Source organism: Sciurus carolinensis, chromosome 1 (genome assembly GCF_902686445.1).
Source record: "Sciurus carolinensis chromosome 1, mSciCar1.2, whole genome shotgun sequence".
NCBI lineage: Eukaryota > Metazoa > Chordata > Mammalia > Rodentia > Sciuridae > Sciurus > Sciurus carolinensis.
In genome coordinates, this window is record NC_062213.1 from 59623647 (window position 1) to 59644184 (window position 20538).

General features: G+C 34.8%; 1 pseudogene; it reads right to left on the reverse strand.

Annotated features, from left to right (window-relative positions):
• LOC124982235 (60S ribosomal protein L36a-like) overlaps positions 1-18265 on the reverse strand; it is a 35913-nt pseudogene extending 17648 nt beyond the window's left edge.
• Between the last annotated feature and the right edge of the window lie 2273 nt (positions 18266-20538).

The following is a 20538-nucleotide window of genomic DNA, read 5'->3' on the forward strand; positions in this document are numbered from 1 at the left end:
CTTCTTATAATAAAACTGGTGTCAATGAAAAACACAATTTACAAGACAAGTATAGCTCTTTAATCAATTCTAATCATGTTCATGTTGAGATAAAAAAAAAGATGGTATATCATTTACACATTATGTAAATTATAATGTACAAAGTTAACAATATTACAAACTTCTAAGATAGGACATGACTAAAGTGATTTATGTGATATTTGCAGACATTGAACTCTTCTGGAAAGTTACACAAAGCAAAATAATGACAACAACCTACTAAGTAATTTTTTAAAAAGTTGTGTGTGAAAGTTAACCTAGATTTGAGCATAAAAGTGAAAGACCTTAAAATCACGAGTTAAAAATTATACTGCTTGGCTTATACTTTATAACCAAGATATGCTTACTGAATCAGGAAATACCAGGTTCCTGACAGGCTTTTCCTTCTTCTAAACTTCACTTTCTCAGTAATTATTTCATATCAGTAACAAATATGGGTATGTGTGTGGGGGGAGAGATGTACTAACTGAGAGATTCAAGCCTAAGAATAGTGAGATCTTAACAGCAAAGTGTTCATATAGCACTCAGATCTTAGTTTCTAGATACCGTTCTTTACCAAAAGGAGCCATTTATCCTCAGAGAAATGAGAAATGGCAACTTTATAGGGCAAATGGTCTTAATCAGGGAAAATACAACGTAAGTGTGGAACATCTTTCAAAAAGTTTTTTCTTTTAACGTACTAAAAGAATTATACCAAAAAGACATAAAAGTCAACCAGAAGGGTACCTCAATTTACAAAATTAGATAAATTGAATATGAACATTAAAATATATAAAAATATTAATATATTGTAACTCATTGAATAAAATAGGAATCAATGAGGCCAAGCTGATATAATTAAAAATGCATATATCAAGACTCGGAAGTTTTTTTCTTTTTGTGTTATGTTAACTGACACATGTGGAAGGAAGTATGAGATTAGAAGTAGGAAATCATTATTTGACAACTATTATTAGTTAGTAAGGAAATAATAGGCGCTAAAACTAGTGGAGTGGACAAAGTTTGTTTATGAATGGGAAATTCTCCATAAAGCATTTATTAATTATAAAAGGATAATACAGGTAACTTTGTAAAGATTATTTTGATCAAGTGATCAAAATTAACATAACAATTAAGGAACAAAGCAAAATCAGGTACCACTTGATAGGATAATCTGATATTTTTGAGAAAAGTGAATAACTTGAATTTAATCATGAGAATACACCTGAAAAACTCAAACTAAGGGACATTTTGCAAAATAACTGTCTTATAATATCTAAACATGCCAAGGTTATAAAAGTGAAGAAAGACTGACTACCTATTATAAATTGATCAAGATAAAAATACATGATAACTAAAAACAACATGTGAATTAGATTCCTTGCTGTAGAAAAAAATTTCAGATAATTGGCAATAATGAATCAGGTCTCTATATTGATATATGTGTTGATGATTACATAGATTTATGGAACTGATAACCTGTATAAAAGGGATTTTAGGATTTTGTTTTGATGAGAAAAAGAAATGTTTATTTGCTACTATCATTCTCTATTGTTGAAAGGGTTGGATAATATGTGTTAGCTCTCTCATAGCTCCAAGTTGCATATATGGAAGCATTGAGTGGATTCGTTCTCATTCCACTCCATAAAATCAAACAGAGAAGTATTAGGAAGGAAGCTTGAAGGTGTGCAGCATACACTTTAAGTAAATTAGTATTGACTATTTGTTACATAAAGCCATGCTGAACTGGAGGGAGACAGATGGAACCTATCCTATCAGAAATGGCATAAGAAAGCGTATCAATGCAGCACAACACTGGCATCATTCAGGTTTCCCATATTATTCAATATATCTGTTATTCAGATCCTCAGTTTTTGTGAGTAAGGAGAGGTGTAAACCATTCCATCATAGGGTCAGTTCAAATGATGGTTGTGTCAGATTGCTTTTCATCACTATAACCAAAATACCTGACAAGAACAACTTAGAGGGGAAAAAAATTATTTTGGGCTCATGGTTTTAAAGGTCTCAATCCATAGTCACTCTTGGCCCAAGGTGCAGTGGAGCATCATGATAGAAGGGCATGGCAGAGGAAGTTGCTCAATTTAATAGTATCAGGAAGCAGAGTGAGACAGAGTGAGGCACCAGGGACAAAATATGAACCCCCAAGACATGCCTCCAATGACCTAATGTCTTCCAACTATACCCCATCTACCTATGGTTACCACTCAGCAATCCATTTAAATTATCCATCAGTCAAGTGGATAAATCCACTAATTAGGTCATGACTCTTCTAATATAATTATTTCACCTCCAGCATGAATACAGGAACTTTGGAGGGACACCTCCTACAACTCATATTCAAATCATAACAATGATCAAATACAGTTCTACTAACAGACAATGTGGAAGGGTTAGTGGAAAAGTTGCAGTGCCAGAGATACAGTAGATATTTTTAAAATAGACTTATTCTTTATTGGACAAGGTCTTGTTCTTGTTCTGGAGCTAAACCTGTATTTCAGCTCTGCTATGGAGCTTGTCACACAGTGTCCTTATCCAACAGAGATACTACGAGCCCCATTAGGCTGACCTGACCATACAACCCATGTGGCAGGGAAGACTTACTTCTGTACTTCAACCTGAACCCTGTTTGAAAATGGCAGTCTTCTAATAAATGGACTAGATCAGGAGTTCCAAGTGAAACATAAGTTGCCTTCAAACTGAAGATAGCTCCACCAAATACTGCCCCTTCATGGTAGTTGTGAAACACAGAAGAGAGAGAAAGAAGAAGGGGAAGTCTCAGGATACCACATACCTTTAAACTACTAAATTGTTCACTTGCTTTTTCTTGAGATTTAATTTTTCTCTTTTCTTACACAAATGTGGTATCCTAGGATATTGAGCATATTTCCCAATCCTTGTGCACCTGACCCAATTGAAATAATGTTATCATTTTTGTGAACCAGAATGACAGTATGACATCTGCAGAATGTCAAGATAATTCTGTTTATCAGGGCCTTTTCAGAACTGGTCACTACATTAGTGGATGAAATAAAAGACAGATAAGGCCAACAGGTTCTGAGGTGATGCATAAATGGTGTGCAAAATAAGCCAGACACAAATAAGAAAACCTGGAGAATAGAGCATGTGAGCTTTCTATTGCTGCCATAAAAAAATTACAAGAAGATGCAGTGACTTAAAACAACTTCCATTTATTACTTTATAGTTGTCATAGGTTAGAAGTCTAGGGACACTGTTGTGACTTAGTTAGTTCCTCTGTTCTTGGTCTTGTAAGACAAAAAATCAGTTTGTCTTTCTTTCTGCAGCTTCTGAAAAAGAATCTGGTTCTCAGTGTATGCAGGTTGTTGTCAACTTTAATTCTTTGCAGTTGGAGAACTATGGTCTATGTTTTCTTGATGGCTATTGGCTAAAGGATGTCTTTATCCCCTGGAATATCTCCCTTGTACCCTTGCACATACTGTCTATTTCTCAAACCAACAAAGATGCACCAAAAACTTTTTATATTTGGAATCTCTTACCTCCTTTCCTTCTCAATCTGTTTTCCTTCCTCTTCCTCCACATCTCTCGGATTCTACCCGGAAAAAAGTTCTTGGCTTTCAAGTGTTCATATCATTAGATTGATCCCAAGCAGATAATCCAGGATAATCTCCCTGCTTTAAGGTTCATAACCTTAATTACCTATGCAAAGTCATTTTGCCATGAAACCTAGTGTAGACACAGTTTCCAAGTATAAGCACATGAACGTAATTGTGGGAGGAATTATTCAGCCTACAGTGCAGAGCCTTGAAGGGAACCCACTGAAACAAGCAGAAGTAGAACAGAATGAAAAGTATGTATCTAAATGAGCATTTCTTATTACTGGCTTTCCTGTGCTGTGGGAACATGGATGTAAAAGTAGTACTTTTTTTTAAAGGTTCCAGAATGGATAAAATGTCATTTAAAATTTGTTTTTAAAACTAAAGCCATTCTATTCCTCCCAACTCCATAAATTCATTATTTTTCCTTTGGGTTCCCTAGCCTCATTATATATAAAAATCCACCAATTTCAAATTACTACACCTTGTAGTCATCATTTTAACATCATACATTCCCACAAATAATAATCCGACAAATCATACAACTTATTTTTGACAGTTTCTAAAATTTTTAAAAAAATGGTTTTGTTTCATTTATCTGTTTCCACTATAAAGTATTGACCCAAAACTTAATATTGTAAAATAAGCATGCATTTGCCACAATCATACAATTAAGAGTGGGCTTGATGAAGATGGCTTAATTCTGCTCCCCCGGCATCTCTTGGGTTGAAAATGCTCATAGTGTCCTATTTAGTTGCTCAGCACTTTAGCTTAGATGAGTGAAATAGCTAAAACTTGGGTCTTTTTACTTCTATATGGTCTTGGTCTTTCTACTTGGACTTTCTTAAACTTCATGTTTGGATACAAAAAAGAGCATTCTAAAAAAACAAACTTCAATGGAATACAGTTATCAAAATTCCATTTATATTATACTTGCTTTTGTCCCTTTAGCTAAACCTGGTCAAGCTCAGAGTCAATGGAAGAGAGGAACATGTAAGTGCATGCTCAGCAGGAGACACTTCATTGCAGAATAGGTGTACCAAAGTTAAAATTATCCCTATGACCACAAATGACTTATTTCTCTTCCACATACAAACTACACACTTTTGTCACATTCCAAAACATGCAAAATCTCACCTAATTTTGGCATCAGACATTATCTCAAAGACAACATCTTGTCATCCAAATCAGGTTCAAGTGTGGATAAGGATGCTTGGTTATTGGTCCGCTCAATTTCAAGAATTGTAACCTATAGACAAATTATGTACCATTTTGCATCTAAAATACACTGGAGAATGAGAAACAAAAAAGTCACAACAGACATTCCCACTCAAAAAGGAAGGGAATGGGAGACAAATAGTAGTCTTTGTTCCATAGCAATTCTAAAATCTCAGGGACACATCACTAGCTCTGTGCTTAGGGCCCAATTTTGCTTATTTGAAGTGTTTCTGCACAGTTTGGCTCAGCACTTCTAGCCATTGACTCTATCCTCTGAGTTTTATTCCTTAATTTGTTGTTAAATAAGAACTGGTCTGTATTCCTCACTGCACACTTATTCCTCAACTTTTTTCCTTTTCATAAAAGAAAATTTTCTTAACTACCTAATACTTCTACATCCACCAATACAATTCTCTTAAAACTTCAGTTAAAGATGTTGGAAGAACATACTTAACATTTTTAGAAGTTTTTTTTCTAATCTAGCTCTCTATTTTTTTCATTTGGCTCTATAGGCACATATTTTAGCCTTGAAAAATTTCCTACTCCATCCCTAGACTTGATGTTATGAGGTCATACTTTACTGCCAGCACTCAGAATTTGATCTTTATCAGAGTTAACTTTAAACTTTGAGGGTCCTTTGCTAATTAATGCTGGAGATAGGAAATAATTTTGTTTCGGTGACACGGTAAGTCATATCTCCTTTATATTTCCTTTGAATTTTGTTTGAATGCTAAAGAGTTATTTCTTTGGTTTGTCTAACTTGTTCCACATTTTGATAGGAAGACAAAAGTATATAGTTGGTATTTTGGAAATATTTTCCAGAAGTTTTAGCCAGAATTACTAACACTTTCTGTTATGTTATCGCAGTTGACAGAATCACCAATTATCCTGCAGTATATAGCTTGAATTCTCTTTACTGTAGCCTCAAATAGTTATTTCTTTTTTGCTCCTCAGGCCTTCACCTGTCACTCAGTACCAGAACAAATGCTATGTATTTTACTATTTTGTTATGTTACTACCTATTTCTTGGTACTAATTTCTATTAGTTATTTATTGCTGCATAAGAAACCACCTTAAAATCTAATGTCTTAAAACAACAAATATTTATTTGTACATGATTTTGTAGTAATGATAAGGCTTGATTGGCATAGCTTGTCTGTTCCACATGGTACCTGTTAAGACTGGATGTCCAGTCTGGTATCTGGTATCACAGTGGAATGATCGAAAAAGTGGAGGTAGGCTGGTTCATATTTCTCTTTCTCTGCCCCCTGCTTTATCCTTTCCATGTCTTAGTCAAGGTCTGGAAACTGGGTTCTAAAAAGGAATATTAGAAGCAGACAAGCCTTAATGTGAGAATGCTTACCATATTCTACTTTGTTTTCACATGTTCCAGTGAGAAAGCTAAACAGATTTAGTCACATGATCAAGCCCAGAATAAGTGGGTGGGAAGAACCCAGAAAAGTATGAATTACAGACTGTTTAGTTGTTGGGGGCCTACCAAAGTATTTGCAATACATTTCTCAAATAATACTCCTTTGTTCAATTTTGTCTTTTTCCATTCTCAAGAATGCCATCAAGTGTATTTTTGTCATGATACTATAGAAATTTTATTTAAGCCTTATTATTTATTTATCTTTATAAATGATATCATCTATCAGTTTGTCATTTAACATTTTTCATAACTAAATGCATAAAATTTGAGGTAAGTCCTTTCATTATGCCCTAGCAATTAGTATTTTTTTATAATAACAACTAATAAGCATTGAGAGCTTGCCATGTGCTATGCATACTCTAGGTAATTTCTATGCATCATATATGATGAAGAAAATGAAATTAATAGAGATGAAACAATTTCACAAACAGTTGTCAGTGTGGGACTGGGAAGCAAATTCAGGTCTCTTGTTTCTGGAGCACAAAGTGCTAACTACTTGATTTTGTCAGTTTTTTTCTCTGCTATGACTAAAGGACCCAACAATTGTAGTGGGGGAAGTTTATTTGAGGGTTCAAGGTTTCAGAGGTCTTAGTCTACAGACTATAGTCTATAGAAAGTTGGCTCCATTCCTCTGGGCTCAAGGTGAGGTTGAACACCATGGAGGAAAAGGGTGGCAGAGGGAAGCAGCTTAGGCGCTGATCAGGAAGCAGAGAGAGATACTGCACTTGCCAGATACAAATATATACTCCAAAGTCATGCCCCAAATGCCCCATCTCCTCCAGCCACACCCTACCAGCCTTCAATTACCACTCAGTTAATCCCTATCAGGAAATTAATTCACTGATTGGGTTAAGGCTCTCACAACCCAATCATTTCTTGCATTGTCTCACACATGAGCTTTTTGGGGACAACTTATATCCAAACCATAACATTACTTAATACCATAAGTTTTACTTTTCTTTCACTTTCTTTTTTAAACACTTTATAAAAAATGAATCTGCCATTCTAGAAAACACAATCTACATCCATGGTCTTCCGTATTCAGCTATAACTGCTCTTTCCAAGGTCTTCCACTCTTCATTGAGCACTCAAGACACTTCCTCAACTCTGTATTATTGCTCACATTCATTTGTCCATGAAATGGATTTTGTTCACATGGAATAAGGAAATTCTACTTACTTTCAACATCTCAACTCACCAGTTCTCTCATATTATTTCTCAACAACATTTACCTTACCCTACTCTTATAGCTAAGGTGAACATATATTCTGGTTTGCTTGAAATGGTCATTGTTTACTCCTTCTATTTCAATATAAGCATTAACAGCCCACTTTCTACTTTCAAGAGGGACATGACTTGGAGATGATAAATCAGATGGACACTCTTCCAACCTCCTTCCTCTGAATCCTGAGAGAATACTACTAATGTTTTTATTAGAATGTTTAGAAGATATATGTTGTTTCTGTTGTAAAATCTTTCTATGTTTTATTACATTCTATGTCTCCCAGCCCTGTGATACCAGTGCTAAAAATGTTTTTTTCAGAATGAAAAATAAGAATATTCAGAATAATAAAACCATTTCCATATTACAATGACTTTCAAACAACTGATACTTGAATTAATTTGCCAAAAGCAAATCACTGAATGCCAAAAATTAATGTGAATTGATCTTTCAATAAATTGGACATTTATCAATTTGCTTTTAGGCAAATAGGCATTCTATGAATTGATTCTTGGTAAATTTACTAATCCTCTCTATTTAATGGTTGTAGAAAAATCAACTCAACTGAAGCATTTGATTCTGGGTGGTTTGCTTTACAGGGAAAGCAGATAAAGCAGCATGTGAGTTTTTTATGATTATTTTTGTCAAAGCAAATAATAATTATTTTTATTTTCTTTACTCCTTGAGATTTCAATTTTCCAGTCACCCTAATCAATTTTACCTTTAAAAAAGGAGAAAAAAATTAAAATGTTATCTTATTGCCAAGATCGCTTTAAAGTGATTCGAGATAAGGGGTAAGCCTGAAAAGTGGGGAGCTTTATACTTTCCTCCTGGTTCCCCCTTCCATTCAAAGCATTTCTTTTCATGTGTTAATTCAATAGAAAAGGGACTGGGCATCCAGGCTGACTCTCTAGTATGTATTGCACACTGAGAATGTGATAAATGTATTTATTCATTTTAACCAAATTCTACCACAACAAAACAATTTAGAGGCCCCATGGAGTCTACCATAATGGAATTTTACCTGTACTTTGATTGAATTAAAGCATCCTATACAGAGATCAGCTATTTAAACACGTACAAAGACCTGAATCATAACGTTTTTTCTCTGAAGGAGCACGTTATTTACTGTAGTTTTGGACGGAGACTAATTAATCCACATTTTGGATGGTACCACTGCTGGCTTCTGACAATGTGCTCTGCATCCCACCACTCGTAATTCTCTTCATAGAAAACCAGTATGAAATTTTCAAAGCAGGAATCCACATGAATTTCTTGGAAATAGCTCAGACTTTTCATTATGCCTCTGATGTTTATAGGGGGATTATTTTTTCATATTACTGACTATCATTTATTTAGAATCAGAAATTTGTTTACACAATTTTATTTTATCCATTTACCTTTCTTCCCAAAATGTGTTTTAATAAAGATTGTAAATACAGCATGATTACTTTATAAAGTCATAACATCAACTGAAAGAAGATATAATGATAAGCAATAATCACCAGAAAGCCATCTCATTATGATTGTTTTAGCATTTGATAGAGGCTTTGCCTAAGGCAAAGCCAGGAGCCTCATTTATTTCAAAGGGATAAAAACAAGGAAATATGCACATTTTCCATTAAATATTATTATGCAATTGGAGTCTATAAGAAGTGGAAAGGAAATTTATATTCACATGTACATTCTTTCTAACCTTTTGAGACTTCCTAGTGACCACAGGGACACTGTTATCCCTGCTCTTCTGCAAGTCTAACAGCAGCTCAGTATGAAGAACCAATGATTGCACAAATCTTTGTAATAACATCAGATTTTCATGTGACAAGACATTTGCTATTATATGTTATTTTTTTAATTGCAAAGCTGATGAGTTTAAGTCAACATATTTCTTTCCTGCTTCTTCTGCTTGTCAGCTGTAGCTGGATTGATAAAATGCAAATGAACAAATCATTAACGAGTACTGGTTATGAATCTCTCAGGCAGTTCAGGACCCTATCAAATCCTGCACCTATTACTTTGTGTGATTGATGTACTATTGTAAGTGATTGTTCCTGATCTTATTAAATCTTATTGATTTTTTTCCCAGTTTCTATTTTATGCAGGGCCAGGCTTGGACTATTATGAATGTTGCTGAACACTGTTAATCAAGCTTACACAGCTATTTTGATGGCAAACAATTAGAACTCTGCAGCTCTACCTTGCAATTAGCTTCAGGGATATGGACCTCAGCACCATAATAATGAAAGAGACCTCCTTCAAGCAAGGTAATGAGATTTACAATTATGACCCCAAATAACCTCTGAAAAATAACCAATCTGCAAATTTAGATGTGTTTGTCAATAATTTTCTCCTTTTTATGAAAATGAATTTAAGAATTTTTCTCAACAATATTACCTAGTAAAAACAATCTTCTTATCCTTACATCACAAAACTTAAACAGTTCTGATTATATACATTTTTTGTTATAAATGCTTATCAGGATAGCTAACTTATGAATGCATAAGCAGATTTTAAAAGCTATTAAATAACTGCTCAAATATTTCCAAATAGGACTGTGAAGGTAGAATACAATATCATTGTGTTCTAAATGAAAGGTAGAACACAATATTTATTTTTTCATTACTGGATTTATTCATGCACAAAATTTATTAAGCAACTACTATGTGAATGGTACTGTATAGAATCTTTGAATCAGATGAAGGATGACTGAACATTGTGTCCTGCTTTAGAACATACATGTAAATATTATAAACATTAAATTAATAATATTTAATGTAATCCCATATAAAATATGCATGAGCAAATCTTATGAATAAATTATTTTCCAAACCTTTTCTGTATTTCTCAAGTACAAATTCTTGCTTTACTTCTTTTTCCTAGCAAAATGCATCATTCCCTTCTTTATTTAGAATGTAGTGTCTAGTGAGATTTTTCTTATTTGAACATATCTTCTCCTTCTCGTCAGTTAGGAAAAGATACATGTCTTTACCTATTTTCTCAGCAATTATTTTATTTCCATCCCCTCCTTCCTTCTCAGTTGCCTCACTGAATTAATTTTCTTTCTCCTGTTTATATTTTCTGTCTTTCCCCTGACGATTTCTTTTCTTTGTAACATGAACAGAATATCCTCTGCCTAGAGTAAAACAACTAACCAATAATTAACTCTCCTAACCTATATTTGATGCTGATGTTGCTTAACTGTTTAGGTTTGGCTATGAGGTTTCTCCTCAAAGCCTCTGTGTTAGTGCAGGAACATTCAGAGTGGGAATGATTATATTATAAGATCTAAAACCTAATTGGTGTGTCCTAGTTTGAATCAACCGATTGGGTAAAAACTAAGTAGGAGAGTGGCTGGAGGAGGTGGTTTGCTGGGGGCATGTCCTAGAAGGGTTCATCTTCCCTGAGGCTCCTTTGCCTTTCTCTCTCCTTTTCCCAGTCACCTGGAGGAGAGCAGTGGTTCTCTTCCATGCCCTTGCGCCATGTTGTTCCACCTCACCTTGTGCCCAGAGAAATGGAGTTGGCCAACCAAGGATGACCCTCTGAAATCATGAGCCCAAAATAAACTTTTCTTTCTCTAAGTTGCTCTTGTCAAATATTTTGGTCACAGTAAAGACAAGCTGCCTAACATTGTACCTACAATTTCTTGAATTTTTCTGCTAGAATTCTGCCAGTATATTTCAATAACTATAGTTACCACAGTAAGATATATGACATTTTGAAGAACATCTCTGTTAAAAAAGGCTACAAATATAAGGTTTAAGTTCTAAAATGTTTAATTACAAGAAAAACATTAGGACAGATTTCAAGCATCCTGGAGTCATTACACGTTGGATGTAGGGCGAGGTTGATAAAGGGTCAGGGAAATTAACTGATTACCCTAACTAGCACCTTGCCCATGATTATAGCCTGGCCTGCATGATTCCCAATCAAAAAACAGCCATTCTGATTTTAAGGTCCTTATTTTTCTTAGTAGTATCTTACAGGGAGAAATAGGAAGAACAAGGTAGAAATTTTAGAGTGAGAAAGCAGTGGGTTTGGAGTCTTGTTTAAAATCACTTACCATATGTGCTACATTAATTACCTAAATCCTTTTGAACTTAAATTTCCTTGCCAAATATTTAAGTCCCATCATGGGCAATCTATTGTAAAGGATTAGAAATACTGTATATTGCACTGCACCTGACCATACAATTGACTACTTCAATTATGTCATCTTCCCAGGTTGTGTGTGTTTGCAGGCTTCATAACTTACTACCAACCTGACCCCTCTCAATGTCAATTAGGCCAAGGAAGATATCTTGATGCAGATAGAAATTTTTTATTTCAGTCTCTCTTTCATTTGAACTAACATGAGAAGAGTTTATGAACACTTGGTAGTGAATCTTCTAGCCCAAAATGTATATATACATCAGAGTCCTCACCAATGCAAAACAAAACTAAGGCAAGCTGAAAAATCTGGAAAATCTGCCCCTACACAGCACAGAATGGTGCTAATGTGCATAAGAGTTTAAGAGAGTTAAGGATGGGAGTGATGAGTAGAGAAAGAGAGCGAAGAGACAAGAAATGATATATTACACAAACAAACCCAAGTGAGTAATGTGTGGTTCTTGGTGTCCTCCAGTTCTCATGAAATCTGACTGTTTTAACAGGATTAAACCTCATAAGCTTGACCTTTCTTTACCATCTTTGCTGTTTTTTTTTTTTTTTTTGAGCTATTGGAGTGAGTCTTCATCCAATACATGAAAGTCATTTATTTCTTCAACAAGAACTACTATGGCCTGTCCCAAACTCCAGGAAGCAAAACTGAATAAATCTGATAAAATTTGCTTATAGAGATTATCATTGAATTTCCTCTATCACAATACCCCTTTCTCAAACATTTGAGTAATTTTTGACACTAGGTAAGTCAAACATTCCTAAGAATTCTTGTTGGCAGATATTCCCTATTCTTTCCATGGCCTCTCCTCTGGGGCAGATACTCACTGCAGCATGTTTACACACTAAAACAGGTCTCCATATCTTTTGTATCATACCACTACAGACTGCCTACAAACTTCCAGAGAGGTCTTTATAAAACCAGACTTTGGTCATCAATTTCCCTATTTTAAAAATGGATAACTTCTTATTTATCCAAATCCAAACTCCTTAACCTTCAAGAGTAAGAGCTCAGTAACATCAACTCATTTTTCCAGATGTATCATCTACCAACTTCTAAATCAATGCTTCCATATTATTAACATTATATACCATTTCAAACATGCATCCCTGTTTTGTGCTTCTATTCTATTACTTTTCTAGAATGTATTTCTTCTTTGTCTGAATTTTAAATTCTAGGAATCTCTCTAGTCTCTATAAATACTTTCTGAACTTGAGTCCTGGCCTGCTCACACATTCAACTATATAACATGGGGAAAGTTACTTAACCAACCCGTACTGCTGTTTTCTTATCGACTTAAAATAGTGCTTACAGTATAAAATTAATTTTAAGATTATGATAGACAGTCTCTAAAATGAATTCCAGTAATCTTTAGTTTCCAAGTATTCATGATCTTCTCTAATACCATCCTGTATTAGTCAGTTTTCCATTACTACAAATTAATACCTGAGACTGCATACTTTATTTAAAAAAAAAAAGAGGTTTATTTAGCTTAAACTTGTGAAGGTTCAGGGGAATGGTGCTGGCATTGGCTCAGCTCTGGTGAGGACTTAATGGAGGAAAGCATCATAACAGTAGGAATGTGCGTAGGAGGGAGAGATCACATAACAAGAGAGGAAGTCAGAGCAAGGGGAAGAGCCAGGCTTACTATTTTATAGTAATTCCTCTAACAGGAACTAATTTAAGTCCCACAAAACCTACTACATTAGTCACTTTTAAGAGCAGCATCACCTCAATAACCTAAGTACCTTCCACAAGGCCCCACTTCTTAAAGGTCCTGCCACTTTCTCACATCACACATTGGGGACCAAGTTTCCAACACATGAACTCTTTGGAAAACCATAACATCATCTCCTAGATAATAGTATGAGGCTTTGCACTTGCTTCTGCCTGTAGTATGGCAGAAGCAATGGATGTCATTGTGAGATTAAGTTACAAACAATGGCCACTTCCATTATGGGCATTCACTCTAATTTTTAATTCACCCTGGAAAAAGTCAGTCTGCTATGTCATGAGGCAGCTCAGAGAAGAGGCCCTCATAAGTGAACTTGGACATTTTTGCAACAACCTAGTGAGTTTAAAAATGTGTTCTTCAGCTCCAGTTTAGCAACTGCAGTTGGATCAACTGATGATTCGATAGCAACCTTTCCAGACACCTGGAGCCAGTGGTCTGTGGTTAGGTTGTGCCTAGAATACTGATTCATTGAACTTTGTGATAATGAATAGTTATTGTTTTATACTGCTAATTTGACCATAACTTTTTATATAGCAGTAAATGTTAATAGACAGTTTAGATAATTCATATAAAAAGTTTAACAAGTACCAAATAATTTGAACTGCTAACTCTATTGCTAATATTTATGGGCTTCATACATCTTTCCATTTTCTGAATTTTTATAGGTCAATGTATAGAAGTCCAATGATTATAGTTTGATATTTGTTATGGTTTGGATATGAGGTGACCCCAAAAGCTCATGTGTGAGACAATGCAAGAAGGTTCAGAGGAGAAGGGATTGGGTTAACCTAATCAGCAAATTAATCCCTGAAGGGATTAACTGAGTGGTAACTAGAGGCAGGAGGGGTGTGACTGGAGGAAGTGGTTAATTGGGGGCGTGGCTATGGGGTATATATTTTGTATCTGGAGAGTGGAGTCTTTCTTTCTCTCTGCTTCCCGACCAGCATGTGAACTGCTTCCCTCTGCCACATTCTTCCCCCACGACATTCAATCTCGCCTCCAGCCCCAAGAAATGGAGCCCACCTTCTCTGGACTAAGCGCTCTGAAACCATGAGCCCTCAAATAAACCTTTTCTCTACAATTGTGCTGGTCAGGTCCTTTAGTTACAGCAGCAAAACAAATGACTAAAACAATATTCTACATTATTAAAGATGTTACATAAATAAATATTTATTTAACCTTACATATTCATAAGTATATTTGTTTATACATATTTGCTTGTGCATATCTATTTCTATAGAGTATATGTAGGAGGGAGGGTGTGCATGCATATGTCTCTGAGGTTAAGACCTTACATCTTTCCCAAGCACTGAATTAAGTTTGTGCAAAATGTGAATTTATTGTATCATGAATAAACTGATGGTAGATAGAATGACACACTTTGATCCATTAGACTTGCTTTAAGAAAACTCCATAAGCTTCAGAACTGGTATTTCTGGAATCCATTTAGTGCTGACTGTGAATTGGGTCAAAGGGAATTAAATAGATGGAATTATCTGGTTTCATTTGAATCAGCTGAGAAAACAGAAAGAACTGACATGGGCTTGGTTTCTATAGTCAGCAGCACAAAATCTTTAATATGGGGTAAATACAGATAATTAAAAACAATTTATTTTAAGAAAAATTATTTCAAACACTAGTAAATGGTATACCATGTACAGATAATTTTGTAAGCTTATGTTGTGCAGGAAGGATTTTGAATTGCTTTATAAACTTTAAATGATGTCGAATGGCTAGATTATTTGTTTATGTGCCTATTTTCATCACTTCCATTAGTTTAAATATTACATGGTTGCACAAATTAAAGTGATACAGACATTCAGTTAGAAACCTGGAGGCAATTTTCTGACCTAAAAAGCACACAGATTTGGTAGACTGACAGATCTGGGCTCAAACCCAGGTTCAGTCACTTACTAAATTTGTGCCTTTGAGCAAGTGATATACATTTTCTTAACTATGGTTTCTTATTGTCTAAAATGGAGATAAAGACATTTACCTCATAAAATTGTTTGGGTGATTAAATCAGGTTTTAAAGTATCTGGTACATAGAAATCACTAACCCTTTTTCTCTGCTACTTTTCTGTGCACGCATATAAATGGATCACATTAAAAAAGCAGAAATCCATTAATTAGGAAATGCCTCCAAAGTATCTTAGTTCAAAAATAATGCCTGATGTCCCAATAATTTTTTTTGATCCTATGTGGCAGTACTTCAGTGAGACAATGTTACAAGGCTAACAACAAGAATAGCAGCCAAGCTGCCAAAAGGACTGTAAATAAGTTCTTGGCTTATTATGTTTCTAAGACGCAGAAGAGTCAAATTATTCAAAGAAATTTTATAAGAGAAATTGTTTTAATCATTGCTGGAAAATGGAAAAATTCTTCCTTAGTATTCAGTTTTCTTGGTTCCCAAATAAAGAAATATTATTTATTTTTACTTCTTATATTTTAATTATTCCTCAGAATCATTTGGAGCAAAATAAGTTGAATGATACTTAAACAGTTAAATTTATAAATATAAACAGGGAAAAAAAACCTACATAAACTTTTTTTAAAGTTGTTTAACCTGAAATGGAGAATTATGAAATAATTCAAATTTTTGAATCAAACTAAACCATTTTTCCTGCCTTGCCATTGACCTCAATTTTCTTACATTACTCTTTTTCTTCTCATGATTTCCTGACAAAACTACAACACTAGTAAAACTCAAATATTCACCTACTCTGTTCTTATAATAGAGCTATTCACTATGTGCAGGAAAAACCTTCAAATGCTGAGCAGCATTAATTCATGACCTGAAATCTCAAATGAACACAAAACAAACTGACAATCTTATAATCCTTACCTAATATGTTAGCACTCCATTCATTAAAATGACTATTTCATACCAACCGGTCAAGGCAGAACTCTTCAAAAGGCTCTGTGACCTTTCAGTGGCTCCCCTACAGCCCATAATTACCACCACAAGCATACATACCCAGAGTCAGCGAGGCACACCAACTCAGATGATATTCTTGCTATGAGAACACCTTCATATTCTTTCCATATCAAATCTCCTACCTACTTGCTAACACCTCCCTTTAGTGACAGCAGATGAAATACACCCAATCATCTCCAAAGTCAAATTCTTCCCCGTGGGCTGGATCTCCGTTCTCTCTTACATTCTCAAGAATGTTGCCTTTGCAATCCTAATTTATCTCTCACATATTTTAAGATTTAATCTCATATCCAATTTAACACTTGTTTCCTGTCTGCTTCTAAAATTTTTGAGAACGAAGAGATAGCCCTTGACAGCTCTTAAGTAAACATGGAATATGTGTAGTACACATATTTCAGCTTTGGAGCTGTTTTATCCAGCTTTTTGTCACTCTGACCAAAATCCCTGTCAAAACAACTTAAGAGGAAGAAAAGTTCATCTTGGGCTCTTTATTTCAGACGTTCAGTCCATGATTGACCAACTCTATTTTTCTGGATCTGAGGTGAGGCTGTAAAGGTGTGGTATAGGAAATCAGTTCAGTTCAGTTCATGGTAGCCAGAAATCAGAGAAGCGGGGAGAGAGGGAGGGGAAGGGTGAGGGAAAGGAGGGGGAGAGAGAGAGAGAGGGAGAAACAGGACAAAATATAGCCCTCAAAGGAACACCCAGTGACCTACTTTCTTCAGGGATATTCTACCTGCCTACAGTTGCTATCCCTTCATCATTTTAAAGTATTAGTCCATCCAATGGATTAATTTGCTGATGAGGTTACAACTCTCATAATCTCATCATTTCATCCATAAATTTTTCAGCATACAAATGGCCTAACGTGAACTCTCTGGGAGACTCCTCATATCCAACCCTTAACAGTAGCTTTAGTCACCTATCTAGGTAAGAGGAAGTAACATAGAGCATCCCATTGCACTTATTTAATCCAAAACCTGGCATTTCTTCTTGGATATTTAAGAAATGAGTTTCAAAACTTATATGACCTAAATAAAACTCTCCATTTCCCAATACTTACCAGAAAGCTATAACTTCTCCCAGTCTTTCAAATCTTATCACAGGTCACCATCATTCACTGAGTAGATCAAGACACAACATGGTAGATATCTTTCATTCTTCTTTATCCTTTATGCAGCCCCCAATTCCAGGAATAATCCATCTGCATTTTTATTTTTATTTATTTATTTGGGGTGAGTGGGGGGCATAATGGAGACTGAATCCAGGGACACTTTACCACTGAGCTATAACCTCAGCCCATTTTATTTTAAGACAGGATCTTACTAAGTTGCTGAGACTGGCATCAAACTTGGAATTGTCCTGCCTCACCCCCCTGAGTAGCTGACATTTCAGATATGTATCAGTATGCCCAACCAATCTCCATATTTAACTATATATTACACCCATCTTTTTTAGATCTGAAATTCTAGCTTAATACACAACTTTGTTCTTTACCAGATTGTTGAGGTATTTCCAAATCTGTCACCCACATCCATTCTTGTCTCCTAGAATCCAGTTACTGCACATCCAACAGAGTAATATTCTCTTTATTTTGAATCATATATTTATGTAATTGGTTATTTCTGGATCCTCCCACTAGAAAATAAGCTTCATGAGACAAGGGATCTTCTCTGGCATAGATAGATGCTATGTGTGCATAAGTTCCATTCTCTTTTTCTCTTGGGCATAAAGGTTGCATTTCTACTTCCTGGGCACCTAAATATGGCCATGTATTTAGTTGTAGCCAATGAAATACGGAAAGAAATAAGTTATCTGGAATTCTTTTAGAACCAGCACTTAACACATCCTAAGATCCTCCAGGATCTCTTTCTTCTCCCTCATAGCCAGCCTGTTCTGCCAATCCAGTGACAGGATTCGAGAAGCTGCCAGCTGGCAGTAGCCATAGTCCTCCATCAACGCATGGAGTACCAAATTCAAATTCCCAATTGGACTGCAATGTAAGTGAAAAATAGCCTTTATGGCTTTGGCTCTAAGATTTTAGGGTTGTCGATTATGGTGATCAGCCTACTATACCTATATGTTCTTTTTATTGCTATATCCACAGTACCTTTGACAATGGAGCAGAAAGAAAATCAAGTGTATGAATGAATAAATGATTGAATGTTTAGGGATAGAATTTGTATTTGTAAATCTGAGGAGTTTTAAATGAATGTACATGCAAAATATATTTAATTGAGAAATTTCCCTAATTATGAAATTGTATAATGTAAATTTGTGCACAAATTAGCAGCATTGTACATATTTTATATGAGTTTGGAGCATTATATGACACTCATAAGCACAGAGTTATCACTTCAGTCAGGGGTAGTTATGAAACACCAATTTAAACTTGGAAATTCAGACACACGCATGGAACTCTTGAATACGTGGAAGGGTTTTCAGTAGCAATTTAAAAATTATTAGGGGAATATAGACAAAGATAAGATTTTGATATTATTATTAGATTGATTTAAAAATCAATCACATATATATTTGAAAATCAATCATTTATTCTTATACTGAGAAACACTATGGGGCTATCTTCCACTTGAAATCAAGGGGTAGATACCTGAATTTCCTTTTTCTGGCTGAGATAAAGGTATTTGTTTCCATAAAAAACCAAACTACAGAAATTTTTTTATAATTGTAAACAATATTTCACTGACAGACTGTATCTTTCTTTAACTCTTATTCCAAAAGATAGTCAATTCCTTTATTTGAAGGTCAATAGCTAAAAAGCCAAGTTTAGATACAGTATTTGAGTCACAGAGAATCACAAAAGCTTGTATTTTACTAACCAAATCACTGTAACTGGAGAATTTGCCAATTTCCCGAAGACATAGGGTGAACATAATGCTAGATCTGAAATTAGGACCCCGTTTCTTAGTATTTACTGATCTTACCTCCTGCAACTGTCAATTTGAATATTTGGCTTTTGTATAGCAACTACTTTAAACTTTTCCTCTTAGATTCATTGATCATGCTGAAAAAATACTTATCAAGACTCTGGAAAATGCCACTATTGTCTTCAGCTAACTTATAAATTACTGAAAAAAATAAACAAACTTTGATGCTTTTTTCACTAGGTACAAAAGAATACACAGATGAAAATAAATACAAAATCTAATATACATGTATACATAATTATTCTAATATATATATATATATATAATATTATAAACTGTCTTAGGCAAACTTAGAATTTTATTATCTCTGATCAAATATCACCTGGACACTGAATCTACCTCAACAATATTTATATTTTGCTCCTCATTTCTATCATAGTTACAAATCTAATTAGAAATTTCATCCTCTTTTGCTTAGGCTATTGCTGGAATGTCTAATATTAACATAGTTGTTGGGGGTGATGTTTCTTCATTGCTTAAGACTGACTCTACCATTTACATTGCCCAAAGGACCCTCAGTGCTCTGGAAAATTGGAGTATTAATTTGTTTAGTCAGATAGCGAACGCTTGTTGAGCTCCTATCCCTGGGTTTAAACTATAGATGTAGAGAACTTACTACCCAACCAGGAATACAGACTAAATAACTTTATAAGTACTAGAAACATAACTCACAAAAATACAAATTTGCTGCTCCAAAAATGAGAAGAAAAGCAAATTTTTCCTGAAATTGTTAGAGAAATTTCAGGGGTACCTCAGAGAACAAGATGAGATCCATTGCATTGAAAAGTGTTTAAAGGCCACATCTGAACTAAAATTTTCAAGATAAAAAGTTTAAAAACTTGTAGTCCAAAAAGTTGTGAGAACTTTAGGACATTGTGGACATAGGCTAATTGGGAGTGGACAGGTGATGTGGCTATAGATCATGTTTATAGCCAAAAGGGTTATTATTTTCTGAATTGCTAAAATGGCACTTTCATTATTCTACATGACTCTATGTATTTCCTTCCCAAATCCCCCTTTTAGTCACAGAGAGTTGGAGGATGCCTGAGGAGAACTGATGAGGAACATGTCTGAAAAAAGGAGGGAGAGCCAGATTGGGAAGGCCTGCTTTTGCCTTCCTGAGATAATTTGGGTTTTATTCTTTAGGCAATAGGAAATCAAAACAAGTTTTAAATAATCAAATTTCTGGAAATGGGGTAGATGAAATAGTGTACAAACAGGGAACAAAATGAAAACTGTTGTAGGGAGAGTTTTATGGAGCTCAATGCATCATGAAAGGCT